Source organism: Lolium perenne, chromosome 3 (genome assembly GCF_019359855.2).
Source record: "Lolium perenne isolate Kyuss_39 chromosome 3, Kyuss_2.0, whole genome shotgun sequence".
In the NCBI taxonomy this organism is placed as follows: Eukaryota; Viridiplantae; Streptophyta; class Magnoliopsida; order Poales; family Poaceae; genus Lolium; species Lolium perenne.
In genome coordinates, this window is record NC_067246.2 from 19,750,536 (window position 1) to 19,769,473 (window position 18,938).

The following is an 18,938-nucleotide window of genomic DNA, read 5'->3' on the forward strand; positions in this document are numbered from 1 at the left end:
GCATTCTCAATCAGCGTCCGTTCCAGGCCCTGCACCACGATCCCTGTCCACATGTCAGGCGACGTAAAATTACGTTACATGCTCAGTCAGTGTCCGTTCCAAGCCCCGAGCATTCCCGGCCTCTGCTGTTCTAATTTGGCAGATTGACGTAATATAATGACCAAGGCAACCCATGTGTCTCGCTGACTGATTAGAAAGCATCTACGCAATGAACCTATTAAGAAATTCTGGTAAACGAGCATGCGCCACTAATTCAATTTGCACTCCATGGCAAGAAAGTCTGGGCCAACCACTCACGTGGGAAATATCAGAGGCGATTTAAAAACTTATAAAAGACACACTTACATAAAACAAATAAAGCTAAGAACGATTACAATAAAGCTAAGATATTTCAGAGGTGATGTAAAGTTTAATGCCCATAAGAATAGCAAGGATGGCCTGGTTACACAATGCAAGTTTTACAAGTACGGCTAGAGTAAGATCTCCATTTGAATAAACATATATATGTATCCATGCACACATGTGTTTACATATTTCAGGCATCCCGTGCATATCAAAAATTAAGAAATCAATATGTAAACATGTAATAAAAATTACATTAGTCGGTGCAAATTATTTAGCTAGATCAGCTCGACTAGACAACGCGTTGATGTTGTATTTCTATCGTACTAGGTAGCCCGACGCTGAAGACCACAACATGCGATGTAGCTCTACAGTTCATTGTGTACCCAGGAGTAAGACACATCTTCAGTTCCACTTAATTTTTTGAACATCGCCGTCCATCCTGAAAAATGGGCATACAATTTACCATAGGAATCAAGAACCTGGACATTTTTTGCAACCATAGAATTCCTTTGGAAAAAATTGAATCACTGAAGAGAAAAGGAATGTCCATTGTCACACCATCACCAGTATATATAACAAGATTTAAAGCTAGTCAGACCAGAATCTAACTAATTCATAAGCTTCTAATGCTAAATAAATGAATTGATAGACTTGTAAGGATGCATGGAAACTGGAGAGAGGTGATATGGTGCAGCCTCACCTGGATCTCTACACGAACAAAATTGAGCTAAAGAATCAGCGCTGCCAATATCCTGCAACCATTTAGAATTCCGTCATATTGGAGGATGGAAAATAATTGATTAATAAACTAACAATGTCATCTATGCTCAGAGGCCAGCTACTGGAATATTCTCCACGGTCATTTTGCCAGATCGAAGATACATTTGTGATACTGAAGCTGTCTCGGTCCGTAAATGCAAAATCTGATAGGCTAATAAGTAATGACACGATCAAAGGTGGACGTAAAGAAACTAACAGGCACACTAATCTATTTTCAAGCACACAAAAATATTACAGCTAGGAAGCTGAAAAGGTGATAATCACTGACAAATAACAAAGTTATGTCACACGGATAGCATACAAAACGAGAAGCAACTGCCAATCTGATAAACGTATATTTCTGAATAACAAAAGGTATCACCAGCAAGCTTGCACTCATGAATTGAACTAGAAATTGACTCGGGGCTAATAAAATAGCAGAAATATATGACCCATGTAGCATCAGGTGGAAGAAGAATGTATTATGCGACCATTTAGGATTATGTCATGTTTAAGATTGGAGTCAAAGAAATTACCCCTTAAAAATCCTAGAATGTCATCTATGCTAGGCCAGCAAACTGAAAATAAGCTCTACACGATTTTGCCATATTTACAATACATTAGGCATACTTGGTCTATATCTGTCTTCAAGGCAAAATCTACTAGGCTAGGAACATGGTCAAAGCTCGAAGCAAAGCAACTAACATATCACACAAACTTCCGTGAATTTTCCATTCGCACTATCATCAATTTTCATGCAAATGACAGTAGCATAATTAGGCACCTAAAAAGTTGAGAGGTATTTATGCATAAGAAAAGTTATGTATAATGACAGGAAAAGCAGAATAACTGAGAAGCAGGCTAAACAGAAAGAGGTAAAAGATTTACTAACAAAAGGTATGGCAAGCAGCTAGTAAACCACATGCACGACCATATATCAACTCTGGCCATGTGTTGAGCTTAAAATACAAAATACCACCAAGGGAAAGAAACAAACTGCAAATATTGGCAGAAGGATTTACCCAAACGCATACTTCTTATTTGTACATATACCCATTTCCAAAGACCAGGTACAACTGAAATAACATTAGGGGCATTGACATGCTTTGTAAGTATGCCATTTTCTTTTGCTGTATGTGAGTAGCTTTTTCATAACATTTTAAAACTTTCATGTGGAGCCAAATAGCTAGTCATTACTTAGTTGGCATGTATGAAGACACAAAGCCAACGCTTATTACGCGACAGTATTGCCATCAAAGAGATCATTATAATATCAACCTGCAACAAATTAGCCAAAATGTTTTTAAGTGGAGTGGACATGAAAAATTTGTACCTCCCAAACACATGTATTTGAAGAAAAAAAGGTAGAAGAGATCTAAATTGCACCAAAAATAAAGGTAGTAATTATAAGAAAACCACATAGACCATAGTATGCTTGACTGGATATCAGGATCTACCTCGGCTTGGCGGCTGAAATCTGATGACAGAGCGTGGATTTGTGTAAACAAACAAGTGAATATGCTAAGATTGCAGCAACATGAATCAACACTAGACCACGATGCTCACAAGAACGGAGCCAAGGTTTCTGCAAACGGGAAACGATGGCATTTAGCATTCGAGTAATGATGAAAATTATCAATGCAAGATTCTAAAAATCATGGTTGCAGGGTTGCGAACTGGTAGCAGTGACCGATAAAATTATATTGGGTTGCCACTCCGCTGACCTGAAATTAAATTAAATTAGGATGAAAATAACTTGACTTGTTGATAATTGGATTATAGAGCCATGCTACAATAAGAGAAAAATAACAATCTATTTCATGATGGATCAGAAATTACACATTGGTGACATGCAACAAAGTGAGCCAACCAGTTCTTTAACTTTTACACAAAAGACTGCATAGCTAGTCATAAGTTATTTGGTATCAACAAAAGAATAAATCCAAGGCACACTATGTGCCAGCGTTTGGTTGCAGTAAGAGCATTATGTCTTCAACAATAAATTATATTCCCCCAAAAGAATCTGGCATGCGACCCGTGACTATCAGATAAGAGCCAAACGCAAAGACCGAATTGTTAATCTAGTACTAATCATGCCACTTGCAGGTTACCACTTTATTTGATCTGGAAGAAAAAAATCATGGCTGCTAACTGTATCCAACAAACAAGGGAAGGAAACGTGGTGCTGCATAGGCTAGTGCTGCAGATCGGGAACGCACCTAAAGGATCCACCAAGCCGGAGAGTGTTCGCGCTGCCTGGTACGCCACCCGCTCGTTCCCTGCAAGAGGATACGTGAGCCACCTCGGAAATTATTTTTTCCGGAGCTGACAGGGAGGGAGAGGCGGATGAGTACTTGCATCTCCAACAGGGGCGGCAGTGCAGAAGAGTACCTGCCGGATGGGGAGAGGAACCGCGGCGACGGCAGGCTCTCCATGGAAAACGCCGCGCAGTAGCTCGTGGACGCGTCGTAGTCCACCGGGAAGCGCCCCACGCGCAGCTCCCGTCGGGACTTCCCACGAGCAGCGCCGCCTGGAATTCAGGACCGCCGGCGAGGGAGGGGCGGAACTGGGGTCATTGAAAGGGGCGGGGGGTGGGGGTGGGCTGGGGCACGGATTCTCCGGGCGGCAGCGGCGGGTCGCCGGTGGTCGCCGGATTTGTCGAGCTGGAGGAGCGTGTGCCGGCAGTTTCTGGAAACTCGGTCGACTGGGCAACGCACGTCCCGATCCCCGCGATATGAAAAACCGACGACCTAATAAACCCCAAAAAAATACATCAAGCGGAGCCTGCCACGGTGTGAGCCGCACCCGAAGCATAGTTGTTCTGGCTCGATGAACCGACCCGGGTGCAGAATTACTTATTCTGCACCTAGGGTGTCTAATAGGGTTTCCCTATATATATATATATATATATATATATGGAAAATAGCCTCCTACACACATGGCTAGCTGTGCATGGGGTCCTAACCGTTGATGTACACACTTGATGATATAGGGAGCCAACGAAACTCTTAACGTCGGCAGTATAAGCCGTTACATCAAGAGCACGCTCCAAAGCCGTATCCCCACGTAGACCTTTTTTATGCATGATATTTTTGCTGGGAGGTGATTTGATGCCCATCCAGTTACGTTCTCTTTCTTCCAACCTTCAGACCAGAACTCATCTTCCTCTATCCTCCCCCTCTGCCCAAACCAACCGTGCCCCTCCTGAACTTCCCCCTCCGATTAGTCGCAGCTGGCCGATGTCCCTGCGCCGAAGTGGTACTGGGGTGAGGGAGAAGTCAGGCCGGAGGGACGAGCGAGGTCGGTCCTTGTATTCTTTTCGATCTGGGGTTTCTTCACGTCCTTTTCCCGATCTGGATTTTGCATCACCGTTTAATGGAGTCAGTTTGCTGTTGATTTTTGTTTACATGGTATCTTCCGATCCGGATCTCATGATCATTCAAATAAAGGGTAAAAGATTACGAGGGAAAAGTTCTGTTAATTATATAGAAATATATTTAGATCCAGATCCCATATGAAGTGTTCATCCTGATTCTCAAGATTTATACGCTTCCGTACTGGAATTTCGTGGATGACCACCTCCGTATCTTCTTTTTTTTTCCAGATTTTTTTGACTTGGATGTGGTAGACAAATCGTGTTCTTTATGTAGATCCAGATTGTATATTTTTTGCTGCACGGTTGTATTTGGTGCTCAAGATCCATACCAGCTCCTAGTCATGTTTCTTCCTATCGTTTTTTCTTTATGATATTCTGCTACCCGAATGTTCTTGAGCAGGGGAAAAAAACACAGGCTCTGCTCTGGGCAGCAGACTGCGTCGACCTCCTGGAGTGTTGTGAGCACCATCCACTGTGGGCAGGGGCATGTGTAGACTATTTAGCATTTGAGCTTGACCCGTTTTTCTGGATCCAGATTTATTTCACCTCGTTATTTTTCATTATCTAAAATTTATTCATCGTTTGATGGAACATGTCTATGTTGATTTTTCTTTGTCGTGCTCACTTGAAAATCCAAATGGGATTTGTTTGTTTGATGTGTTGTTTTGAAAAAACAAGAATGGGAGTCTGATGTTGGTCGAGCTCCAAAAAAATTTGGATCCAAATGTGCAGTAATTCCTCTCTCTCTTACTAGAATTAGTTTTGCTTTTTTTAGACAAAAACTTTTGGATTTGGGGCCACCTATCGATCTAGGGCTCAACGATGTCCTGCCATGCACCTTCGTAGAGTTTACCATTTTGGTTTAGTTCTAGCACTTTAGCACTGTGTGGATTTGCTTCACTTTATTTTTTCTGATCAGTTTCTAGGTACATGTTTTAGTTGCTGTTTTTTGGGATTTGAAGGAGGAGCAGTTGCGTGTCGAGAGGCAGCGACGAGCTTCCTTTTTCTCTGCCGATTTGAGCCCCTGCTGACTGGAGCATGGCGGAAGGTCGATGGGCTAGGCGGGTAGCAGGGGCACAGACTGAACTTGAAGCTCAAGATCTAGTGGCCCCTCCCTATCATGTTTCCACATCTACATATTGCAAAACCTTTGAAAATTTGGATGTAGCACGGGCTCGGCAGTGGATACTAGGTTTGGTTTTATTGTTTCTGTGAAAGATTCTCGAGCTAAGCTAATTTGATTAGTTGTATATGTGATGGATTTTTCACCTTGTTTGCTTGATGCCATTTTAATTGATCTATATCGTATCGATCAATGAGCTTCAAGCCTTTTGGGCGCAGGCTTCAGTATTTTCTTTTATGGATCCTGGACAAATTAATATTTTGCCATTTCATTACAGATTGAGCAGCAATTTGTCTTTGATAAGTTGAGGCACGCACGAGGTTGTCCTTGTTTTTTTCTTCGATCTGGTTTTCCTTCACCCCTTTTCTCTAATCTTGATTTTTCCTGTGTTTCTGATCTAGATTCCTTGTTCATTTTCTTTGCATCGCGGAGAACATGAACAATCGTACAGCAGTTGTCTAGAATTGTCAATGTTTTTTTTTCCAGTGATTAAAACTATCTACCTTTATTTGGTTAACCTCATAATACGATTAGTTTAACCCGTTTAACATCTGCTACTAGTTGTTTATACTCAGTAGTACAAGAATTACATTTCGATCCTTACAAGCCAAGAAAACTATACCTGAATATGTGACCCTTTCGTGTCTGCTTCTAGTATCTGCCCCATATTCTTTTCAATTTTCATGTATGTGTAATAAATTGAGTGATTCAGCTCTGTTTTACGGATTGATGATGATATTCAAAATATGTGTCATGTACATGAGCAAGAATTGCTGATCATGAACATGAGAAGAACTTTCCAACCGATCTCTGCCTCGTAGCTTGAATGGCCTAGCAACAACTTGCTGGAAGGGAGCCTCCTTTCGGAGCTTGCCGAGCACGAGAGCCTCATGTTGCTCGACCTCCGGAGCCTCACCGGAGGGCTATCGTAGTTTGTGCAGTGCATGGCATCGCCGAAGGACCTGCAGCCAACAACCCGCTCAGAGGGAGCGTAATGCGCTCCGGCCAGGAGAAGATGGCGAGCCTGGCCAGGTTGGACATGTCCAATGTCAGGCTGGACCTGTCCAATGTCAGGCTGGTTGGGAGCATCTGGAGTCCATGGCGGCGATGCCCAGGCTGCGGTTCAACCACAACCACATCTCTGGTGCCATTTCGGCCACGCTCCTCATCTTGATGCCGAGGCATCTACATCTTGTAGTTTCTCCCTCTTACGCGTGATCTTTTTCTCTTCGTGATGTTTTCGCCATAGATGCTAGCTGTACCTTAGTACACAAGTTCACATGTTTCAATTCATGTACGCAACTTCTACTTGTTATTGCCTATTCGCACCATTCTTATATGTACATTCTTATGCCGACAGAATTTACAGCACTAGTTTCTTGTCGCTTTTTCCTACATTTTTTGATGTCACATGTACCATATCGCGGAAAGTGACCATGGTTACATGCAGTACCCCAAATCGATTTAGTACCAATCGCATGGCCAACTAGAACCTTTACTTACCTAGAAAATTAACACCAAGTTAATTACTTAGAAAAAACCATCTTTGCAGCTAAATTGTTTGCTACCCACCTATTCTTTGCATTCAAAAAAATCATGCCCAACAGATTCAGACTACATGATATGGTCATCGTCTTGATTAGTAGATGCCAACATGCAACAAAGTGACACACGCTTTTTTTTTGGCTGAACCGTGCAAAATCTTGCAGAACTCCATGGACAAAAGCAACGAAAGGACATGTACTATACTCGTGTCACCCAAAAAATCTTGCAGGAACTCACGACGTGACAAGGACAGCTGATTTACACGTGATCCTTTTGCTGATCCATGCTAGTTCAAATTAAATGAGATTGCCCTGTCCCCTGTGTGCCAGTGCATGCACTGACGGAAAAGCTCACACCGTTCACACCTCACACAACTCACAAACAACTTAAAGGACCCAATCTGCTACGTTGAGCGCTCATGCTCCCTTTTATCCAACGGCAGAAACAGGACGTCCACGGTGCCGCTTTGTGAAGCCCACTTAATTGGCCATGTGGGCGTCCAGAGTTTCAGTAAGGAAATACCTACGATATGATGGCCAACCCGCATATTTTTGCATCTCCCACTGGGTTCCACATATGTGAGCGAACACAAGACGCACATGACGAAGGGTTGGATAGATCGGGCATCACCACCAGAGAGCCACCAGCTAGCTCCGCCATGGCCACATCTCCTCCTCCGGCTCCAGGGACGTACCGCCAGCACGTTGTTACTTCGTCTCCACCTCTACTCCAGTACAACCTTCACTTGTCCCGGTCTTCAACAATAAGGTTGCTAACATGCTGCACGGTGGCGTGGGGATGGTGGCGGAGTCAGGGCAGAGGGGGGCCAAATAGGTAATGCCGTGCAAGTGATCCAAAGTAATGTTTCCATTTGGGAATGTGGTGCTTATTGTTTGTGACAATTAGAAATCGTTAACAAATATTCGAGTTATAGTTGAGAGCATCGATACAACGTATTTTGAGGACCACATACATGTTCAACAACCTTTGAGTTTGCATAAGTCTCATATTTATTCAGTTTCTTAGCATGACTAATTTTATGGTTACTATCTGAAAATAGGAAAATGATTATTTCTATGATAATTCATTTGCTCGTCGCTTAACCGAAAGTTGGAAAAGACGTCATGCATATTTTGTATTCAAGTTGTTACAAATATGAATATAATATTTACATTTATTTATTATTGCTTTATCGTATTGCCCTTTTATCTCCTTTCTTACACATGTTTAATGAATTTAAACTTACTTTAAGAGGATTTTACTGGATATCTATTGAACCAAAGGGAGCAAAGCAATAAAAAATGGTATATGAAAAAACTACACTAATCGGAATAATTTGAAAAATTGGTATGACTATGTTACTGCATTTATATGCAAGTTCTCATCATAGGTTAATTCCTTATGGTACTCTTTTGTAGCTATCACGGGCATTCTAGTAATTGGCGAGTCATGATTACTATTGTTAATTCTTTTATCAACAGTAACCTCCTTGAATTCGTACAATACTTGAAAGTTTCAGAACTGCTAAACCAGAAGTTCAACTTGAAAAACGTTTGAATATTTAGGTTTCTAGTGAAGTTAGTCGAGTTCCGAAATATTTTTCCTGCGTTATTGGGTGAGACGAGACATTAGTTTTGACAAAGAGTTTGTAAAAATAAGACTGGCCCATGTAGGCGCAGCGCCGCACGGTCACCGTTTTGGTTTCCCATGTACAACAAATGAAGTAGATGATCGAGAGCGACATCCCGCCGTCCAGTCCAACTTGCACACTGTGGTGGGGCGTGAGGGCACTTTCAGCAGCTTATTCCAAACGGACGCATAATTTATCTGTTTTTTGTTTGTTTGTTTGGGATGTGTCCGGAACACAGAATTTGCTCTCCTTCTCAAGTTTTTCTTCTTTTTTTATACACGCAGACTAAAATGAACATAAAATGTATATTTAGAGTGAGCGGCGAGATGCTCTGACGTCCTTTTTTTCGAAAAGGGGATATGACCCCAGCCTCTGCATCGTGATGATGCACACGGCCTTTATTATTAAAACTCAGTCTGAAACAGCGTATGTTGTACAAAAATTCAGCAAATACTCATGATCGATACATAAACCAACCATGCAAAAACCAGAACACCTTGAAAACTAGACGAACTAAGCATCCTGTAGTCGACTAGTGTGAGACCATCCAGCCTGGGACAAGATATCCTATGCGACCGTCTGGAGATGGTTGCATCCAGTATCCATAAACCCCCGCTGGTCCTGAGGAAGAACTAACGCCCATTGTTGCACCTAGTGCACTGGATAACCTGCATAATATTGAAAGAAGTTGAGTTATTAAAAACAATATTATTCCGACACCTCCATATTGACCAGCATAGAGCGGATACACCAATGCGTATACGATCCTTTGCTTTTTTGTCAACTCCATTTAACCAATTACCAAACATATTTGTAACATTAGTTGGAGGTGGAAGATGAAAAGCAAAAAACACCATGCGCCAAAGTATCTTTGCAAAGGGACAACTTATAAATAAATGTTCAATAGATTCATGAGCACCACAAAAACAACATTTCGTACAACCTTTCCAATTTTGTTTTGCAAGATTATCTTTAGTCAACAACACTTTTTGATTAAGAAACCACATGAAAATCTTGATCTTTAACGGGATTTTAAGTTTCCATAGATATTTACGTAAAAAAGGGGTATGGTCATTCATCAAATCTTCGTACATAGATTTAACCGTAAACAGGCCTGAGGTTGTAATGTTCCATACAAACACATCCTCTTGATTCTCAAGACTAACATTCATCAGACGTCTACACAAGTGCAGCCAATCCATCCATTTATTCCCATGTAGTACCCTCCTAAATTGAATATTCAGAGGTACCTGAGATAACACATCGGCCACCAAGACATTTCTATGTTGGACTATGTTATATAAAGATGGATATTGTTGTGCTAACGTTCTATCTCCCAACCAAACATCCTGCCAAAATCTAACAGTTGAACCATCACCTAACTTAAAATGACCTCGTGCAAAGAAATCATCCTTCACATGCATGAGTCCCTTCCAGAAAGGAGAGTCAGATGGTTTAACCTGAACTTGAGAAAGAGTCTTTTGAGATAAATATTTATTGTGTAACAACTCCTGCCAGACCCCTTCTTCATTCAACAATTTAAATAACCATTTACTAAGTAGGCATTTGTTTTTTATTTCTAGGACTTCAATGCCAAGACCACCTTGATATTTTGGCCTACATATAATATTCCATTTCGTTAATCTATATTTGCGTTTCTCTTCATCTCCTTGCCAAAAAAATCTAGATCGATAAAAGTCTAATCTTTTCAGAACCCCTTTTGGAATTTCGAGGAATGACAACATAAACATTGGTAAGCTTGTCAACACAGAATTGATCAAAACAAGTCTATCCCCATAAGATAAGAGCTTGCCTTTCCAGCACCCCAATTTGCCTTCAAATCGAGTTTCTACTGGATACCAATCTGGGTTTCTAAGAGTTTTGTAGTGAATAGGAACACCAAGATATCTAAACGGCAAAGAACCTACTTCACATCCAAAAATATTTTTATATTGCTGCTCCTCCTCCTTTGCTTTTCCAAAACAAAATAATTCACTCTTATGGAAATTAATTTTCAATCCCGATAGTTGCTCAAAAATGCAAAGAATTAACTTCATATTTAGAGCCTTTTGGAAATCATGCTCCATAAACAAGATGGTATCATCCGCATATTGTAAAATTGAAATGCCACCTTCAACAAGGTGGGGTATTAAACTTCCAACTTTCCCATCTGCCTTAGCACGCTCAATCAAAATAGCCAACATATCGACTACAATGTTGAAAAGAATTGGAGAAAGGGGGTCACCCTGTCTCAAACCCTTCCTGGTTTGGAAGTAATGTCCAATCTCATCGTTTACCTTTACCGCTACACTGCCATCTTGTACAAAATCTTTAATAAAACGACACCACTCTGGTGCAAAACCTTTCATTCTCAAAGTTTGTTGTAAAAATGACCATTTAACTTTATCAAATGCCTTTTCAAAATCAATTTTAAATAACACCCCATCCATCTTTTTGGAATGCATCTCATGAATAGTTTCATGCAAAATCACCACACCTTCTAAGATATGTCTTCCTGGCATGAAGGCCGTTTGCGTAGGTCTTATTACTTTTGAAGCAATTCCTGTCACGTGATTTGTACCAACTTTCGTAAACACTTTGAAGCTTACATTAAGCAAACAAATCGGTCTATATTGTTGGATTTGTACCGCATTTTCTTTTTTCGGTAATAAAGTAATGATACCATAATTCAGTTTATATAAGGACAACTCCCCATTATGCAACTGAGAAAATAGCGCCATTATATCATCTTTAATTACCTCCCAAAATTTTTGATAAAACTCAGCGGGAAAACCATCCGGACCAGGCGCTTTATTATGCTCCATCTGAAGAATAGCTTCATGTACCTCCTTTTCAGTAAAAGGGGATATAAGAAGGTCATTTTCCTCATCAGATAGCCTAGGTATGTCCTGATTATTGTCCTCAATTAAAACAACATTGGATGGTGCAGGCTCCCCGAAAAGCTTTTTATAAAATTCAGAGATATAGACTTTTAAATCCGCATCCCCAACAATAGTCCCTTCCTCTTGTTCAAGTTGATATATTTTCTTTTTTCCTTTTTTTGCCATTAGCAATGAGATGGAAGTACTTAGTATTACTCCCCCCTTCTTGAATGTGTTTCACTTTGGCTCTTTGGGCCCATTTTGTCTCCTCGTCCCTTCTTAACTTAGTTATTTTTTCATTTGCATCTTTCAATAAAGTCCTTTCAGCTCGAGAAAGAGGTGTATTTTCTGCCTTTAGATCTAACCTGTCAATAATTTCAATCAACCTTTCTTTCTCTTGTTTATATTTACCACTCATATTCTTCGCCCATCCTTTTAAGAATCTTCTCAAATGTCGAATCTTATTTTGCCATCGCTCAATAGGATTACGACCTGTATTAATAGAATTCCATTCCTTTGCAACCATATCATAAAAACCTTCTTGCCTAAACCAGAAAAGCTCAAAAGAGAATCTTGGTTGGTTTCCATTATGTGCTTTAATTCCAGAGTCAATAAGGAGAGGTGTATGATCAGAACCAGACCCTGTCCTCGATAATGCTCGCACCGAAACTAATGGAAATTTTTGTTCCCAATCCACTGTGGTTAATATTCGGTCTAACTTTTCAAAAGTTGGATTGTCCCTTCTACTAGCCCAGGTATATTGTCTCCCTGAGAGAGCAATTTCCCTTAAGTTAAGAGACTGAATAATAGAATTGAAAATAAAAGGCCACCGTGCATTAAAATTGTCATTATTCTTTTCCTCTTTCTTTCTAATGATATTAAAATCACCACCTACCATCATAGGTAAATCTTGATTATCACACATTCTTACCAGTTCCGCCAGGAAATCTGGTTTTTGTGCGTCTTGGGCAGCCCCATAGACAGGCACAAAATTCCACTCAAAACCATCTCTTTTGCATTTCATATGCATCCGTACGGAAAAGTCCCCAATGGTAACTTTCAGTACGTCGATATTATCATAATTAACCCCCACTAGAATGCCTCCAGACCTCCCTTGAGGTGGAAGACAAAACCAGGAGAAATTAAAAGGACCCGCAAGTTGATTAAGAAAAGGAATTGCAAAATTTGATCTCCCTGTCTCCAGCAAAGCAACGAAATCAAGTGCATACTCCCTTATAGACTCTTTAACAAAACGATGCTTAGCAATATCACCAAAGCCACCTCCATTCCAAATCATACCTCTTAAATTTTGCATTCTTAGTAAATTTTTTTAACTCTTTTTCTAGTACTTCTACGAATGTTAGAAGGATCATAAACTTTTCTTTGCCTTGCTTTCTTTTCTTTTATAGGTGGTAAAGGATCTCCTACTAATTCTTCTACATCACTATAATCTTTATCCTCATCAACAAGATCTTCACATAAAGCTGACACATTGGACATTACTAAATTGGAGGGACCATCATCCCCTTCAATAACATAATCAACACTTTTTTGTAAAAACTGAAGATTTCAACTCTCTTCAAGCCTCTTAATATCGTCTACTGTTTTCCCCGCGTCATGTATGTTTTTTCCTAGAGAAACCCCTAACCGTGCAGCTAATTCAATAATCTCCGAATTATCTTTATCAATAAAAGATAAGTTAGAATGTGTACCTGTCAATATATGTGCTCTGACGTCCTATTCCCAGGTCAGATCGCCTGTATAGGTAACACCGAACACAGCGTTGTGTGCATCTGCTTGGATCCGTGCCTCGTCTACCTGCCAATAGCTAGGCGGCCCACGGGACCGAACGAACGGTGCTGCTGTATCGAACAACAGTACTCGCCTACCTACACTGTTTCGTACTCAAGTGTTGGTACTGGATAATGCAAGTGTTGGAAACCGAAGCTACCACGGACACGCAGAAGAGGCCGGTTTAAGCCTTTGGCCAAGCACATGCAAAAGTGGCCGCGCAGTTGGGAAGCCGCGCTGCGACTGCTTACAGTACTTCACTGTACACGCTGCTAACGCTGATTCGTTATGGATCACAGTGGATAAATCGACTTCGCAAAACTTTTCAGTTAAGCCGGACCAGTGCCGTGGCAAAAGAGACCACCCTGCCCAATTTATCGATAAAAAGGACCACCTGTGAGTGTAATTGACAAAAGACACCACATTTTCTGTGGCGGCAGCGCCCCCAGGTGACACGTGGCACATACCGCCACAGCATGTGGCGGCAGAAGCTTGCCGTCCCATGGCGAGCAGCGCCGTCCGTCGCCGTCAAGTATGGCGGGCCATGCCGCCAGAGGCAGAGGCAGCAGGGTGACATGGAGGACGTCTCCATTGAGTTTGGCGGCAGGCCCTGCCCCTTGCCAAAATTTTCTGCATCCTCAATTAAATTGAACATGGCAGGAGAGCCTGCGACGCATTGACATTGGAGGAGAAGCTTTTGTGTAAGTATTCACCACAGTAGAACCCATGTCCTATCTACGACATGGCCTGCACACCGTCCTAGATCCTAGAAGTCCAAAATGAGCAGCTGAGCTAGCTAGTTATGGTAAGGGCATCTGGCGACGCAAACGGATGCTGAGCGACTGTTTGCGTTCGCTCAGACCGAAACACGCTCCAGCGGGGCGGCGTATAGTGACGAGGTCGTTCGCAGCGACGCAAATTCGGCGCATATTTGCGCCTGGAATGCGTCGCGGCGGACGCTGCGCGGACGCCCGAAGTGACCGCTCGCTTCTCCATCGGCCCCGCTTGGCAGCGAGCTTGTATCGAGGGCATCGCTTCCGCGGCCATCGCTTCCGCGGTCAGTGCTTCCGGGTTTACGCCGCGGCTGCCTCTTCTGCGTGCGCACTGGCGGGTGGCAGCTGGGCTTCTGCGCCGCCTTCAATGGCATCGTCTCCCGTGCGCGGCCGGCCTTAAAAGTCGACCGGCATCGTTCCTGCCATCGCCCACACCTCCACTCCCACCACCACCACCGCGCGCCGCCGTAACACCATAGGGAAGAAGAAGAACGACTTCGAGGCGTTGATACGTCTCCAACGTATCGATAATTTCTTATATTCCATGCCACATTATTGATGTTATCTACATGTTTTATGCACACTTTATGTCATATTCGTGCATTTTCTGGAACTAACCTATTAACAAGATGCCGAAGTGCCAGTTGCTGTTTTCTGCTGTATTTGGTTTCAGAAATCCTAGTAACGAAATATTCTCGGAATTGGACGAAATCAACGCCCAGGGTCCTATTTTGCCACGAAGCTTTCAGAAGTCCGAAGAGGAGACGAAGTGGGGCCACGAGGTGCCCAAACCCTAGGGCGGCGCGGCCCCCCCTTGGCCGCGCGGCCCTATGGTGTGGGGCCCTCGTGTGGCCCCCTGACCTGCCCTTCTGCCTACTTAAAGCCTCCGTCGTGAAACCCCCAGTACCGAGAGCCACGATACGGAAAACCTTCCAGAGACGCCGCCATTGCCGATCCCATCTCGGGGGATCCAGGAGATCGCCTCCGGCACCCTGCCGGAGAGGGGATTCATCTCCCGGAGGACTCTACGCCGCCATGGTCGCCTCCGGAGTGATGTGTGAGTAGTCTACCCCTGGACTATGGGTCCATAGCAGTAGCTAGATGGTTGTCTTCTCCCCATTGTGCTTCATTGTCGGATCTTGTGAGCTGCCTAACATGATCAAGATCATCTATCTGTAATTCTATATGTTGCGTTTGTTGGGATCCGATGAATAGAGAATACTTGTTATGTTGATTATCAAAGTTATGTCTATGTGTTGTTTATGATCTTGCATGCTCTCCGTTATTAGTAGATGCTCTGGCCAAGTTGATGCTAGTAACTCCAAGAGGGAGTATTTATGCTCGATAGTGGGTTCATGTCTCCGTGAATCTGGAGGGGTGACAAGAACCTCTAAGGTTATGGATGTGTTGTTGCCACTAGGGATAAAACATTGGTGCTATGTTCAAGGATGTAGTCACTAATTACATTACGCGCAATACTTAATGCAATTGTCTGTTGTTAGCAACTTAATACTGGAGGGGGTTCGGATGATAACCTGAAGGTGGACTTTTTAGGCATAGATGCATGCTGGATGGCGGTCTATGTACTTTGTCGTAATGCCCAATTAAATCTCACTATACTCATCATAATATGTATGTGCATGGTCATGCCCTCTTTATTTGTCAATTGCCCAACTGTAATTTGTTCACCCAACATGCTGTTTATCTTATGGGAGAGACACCTTTAGTGAACTGTGGACCCCGGTCCAATTCTCTATACTGAAATACAATCTACTGCAATACTGTTTTACTGTTTTCTGCAAACAATCATCTTCCACACAATACGGTTAATCCTTTGTTACAGCAAGCCGGTGAGATTGACAACCTCACTGTTTCGTTGGGGCAAAGTACTTTGGTTGTGTTGTGCAGGTTCCACGTTGGCGCCGGAATCCCTGGTGTTGCGCCGCACTACATCCCGCCGCCATCAACCTTCAACGTGCTTCTTGGCTCCTCCTGGTTCGATAAACCTTGGTTTCTTTCTGAGGGAAAACTTGCTGCTGTGCGCATCATACCTTCCTCTTGGGGTTCCCAACGAACGTGTGAGTTACACGCCATCAAGCTCTTTTTCTGGCGCCGTTGCCGGGGAGATCAAGACACGCTGCAAGGGGAGTCTCCACTTCTCAATCTCTTTACTTTGTTTTTGTCTTGCTTAGTTTTATTTACTACTTTGTTTGCTGCACTAAATCAAAATACAAAAAAAAATTAGTTGCTAGTTTTACTTTATTTTGTTATCTTGTTTACTATATCAAAAACACAAAAAAATTAGTTACTCGCATTTACTTTATTATCATGTCTAGTCCCGTAGTTGTTACTCTATCACCTGAGGAATCGATCTTCACCTTTAAACAAGGAGGTGAAGAGAATTTTAAAGAAGCATGGTCTAGAATTTTTTATGCTTATAGTAAAACTGAACCTAAAATGACCTTAAGTTTGCTTCTTAGTAATTTCTATTTCGGGCTTATTCTTCGCTATAGATATGCCTTAGATGCTGTAGTGGGAGGAGATTTCCTTCATTGTGATGGGGATCAAGCTTTTAATGCTATAAGGAAATTGATTATATCATTTAGCTCCGATAATAATTTTGATCCATCTCATGCTAGCATGCATAATAGATTAAACACTATTGAAACAAATATATCCTGTTTAAAAGAAGTGTATAACCGAATTCGCGAATATTATGATTATGTTCCATTAAGCTTCGAACCTTCGATGTGGGTGCCTACCGTTAAAGCTACTATTGGAGGTGAAACTTTTCCTGCTCGTTGTGATATTATGTCTGAGTTTTGCCTCATGCCTGAAAAAATTTATAAATCTTTGACACTTTGGGGACTTACTGAAGGGGGAGAAGAAATAACTCTTACGGATAACTCTGTTGTAATTCCTAAGGGTATAGCTGAAGGTGTTTTCACAACCTTTCTTGGAAGGACGGTATCCACTGATTATCTCGTTATTGAATGTGTAGGGACAGGACAAATCACGCTTGGAAGATCCCTGCTGAAACTCATGGGAGCAGTCATAGATGTTGGGAAAGGTACTCTAAATTTTACCTCTACACCCGGATGCGGTCATGTATTCCCTAGACCAAAGAGTAGGAATAAGAGTAAGAAAGGTAAGAGCAACACCCCTAGTAAGAATGCCGATACACCACCCTCCGATAATACTTGATACACACTTTCTGCGCCTAGCTGAAATGCGTTAAAGAAAAGCGCTTATGGGAGACAACCCATGTTTTTACCTACAGTACTTTGTTTTTATTTTGTGTCTTGGAAGTTGTTTACTACTGTAGCAACCCCTCCTTATCTTAGTTTAGTGTTTTGTTGTGCCAAGTAAAGTCGTTGATAGAAAAGTTCATACTAGATTTGGATTACTGCGCAGAAACAGATTTCTTTGCTGTCACGAATCTGGGCTGTTTTCTCTGTAGGTAACTCAGAAAATTATGCTAATTTACGTGAGTGATCCTCAGATATGTACGCAACTTTCATTCAATTTGAGCATTTTCATTTGAGCAAGTCTGGTACCTCGATAAAATTCGTCAATACGAACTGTTCTGTTTTGACAGATTCTGCCTTTTATTTCGCATTGCCTCTTTTGCTATGTTGGATGAATTTCTTTGATCCATTAATGTCCAGTAGCTTTATGCAATGTCCAGAAGTGTTAAGAATGATTGTGTCACCTCTGAACATGTTAATTTTTATTGTCGCTAACCCTCTAATGAGTTGTTCTAAGTTTGGTGTGGAGGAAGTTTTCAAGGATCAAGAGAGGAGTATGATGCAACATGATCAAGGAGAGTGAAAGCTCTAAGCTTGGGGATGCCCCGGTGGTTCACCCCTGCATATTCTAAGAAGACTCAAGCGTCTAAGCTTGGGGATGCCCAAGGCATCCCCTTCTTCATCGACAACATTATCAGGTTCCTCCCCTGAAACTATATTTTTATTCCATCACATCTTATGTGCTTTGCTTGGAGCGTCGGTTTGTTTTTGTTTTTTGTTTTGTTTGAATAAAATGGATCCTAGCATTCACTTTATGGGAGAGAGACACGCTCCGCTGTAGCATATGGACAAGTATGTCCTTAGTTTCTACTCATAGTATTCATGGCGAAGTTTCTTCTTCGTTAAATTGTTATATGGTTGGAATTGGAAAATGATACATGTAGTAATTGCTATAAATGTCTTGGGTAATGTGATACTTGGCAATTGTTGTGCTCATGTTTAAGCTCTTGCATCATATGCTTTGCACCCATTAATGAAGAAATACATAGAGCATGCTAAAATTTGGTTTGCATATTTGGTTTCTCTAAGGTCTAGATAATTTCTAGTATTGAGTTTAAACAACAAGGAAGACGGTGTAGAGTCTTATAATGTTTACAATATGTCTTTTATGTGAGTTTTGCTGCACCGGTTCATCCTTGTGTTTGTTTCAAATAAACCTGGCTAGCCTAAACCTTGTATCGAGAGGGAATACTTCTCATGCATCCAAAATACTTGAGCCAACCACTATGCCATTTGTGTCCACCATACCTACCTACTACATGGTATTTTCCGTCATTCCAAAGTAAATTGCTTGAGTGCTACCTTTAAAATTCCATCATTTACTTTTGCAATATATAGCTCATGGGACAAATAGCTTAAAAACTATTGTGGTATTGAATATGTACTTATGCACCTTATCTCTTATT

At 41.8% G+C, this 18,938-nt stretch overlaps 2 long non-coding RNA genes across 7 annotated transcripts; one reads left to right on the forward strand and one right to left on the reverse strand.

Annotated features, from left to right (window-relative positions):
* Positions 1-471: 471 nt before the first annotated feature.
* On the reverse strand, positions 472-3,942 carry LOC127341065 (uncharacterized). 6 transcript variants are annotated; one of them, XR_011754667.1, is made up of 6 exons: positions 3,496-3,942; positions 3,324-3,383; positions 2,562-3,228; positions 2,127-2,382; positions 1,046-1,097; positions 472-784 (listed from the first exon to the last, which is right to left on the reverse strand). It is a non-coding gene; the product is annotated as an uncharacterized lncRNA (long non-coding RNA). The 6 variants fall into 6 exon arrangements; XR_011754666.1 differs by having other exon boundaries at positions 2,127-3,228; XR_007875173.2 differs by having other exon boundaries at positions 2,127-2,689; positions 3,496-3,937.
* A 229-nt stretch (positions 3,943-4,171) lies between these two features.
* Positions 4,172-6,984, forward strand: LOC127341064 (uncharacterized). The gene is made up of 2 exons (XR_007875168.2): positions 4,172-4,404; positions 5,443-6,984. It is a non-coding gene; the product is annotated as an uncharacterized lncRNA (long non-coding RNA).
* The last annotated feature ends 11,954 nt before the right edge of the window (positions 6,985-18,938 follow it).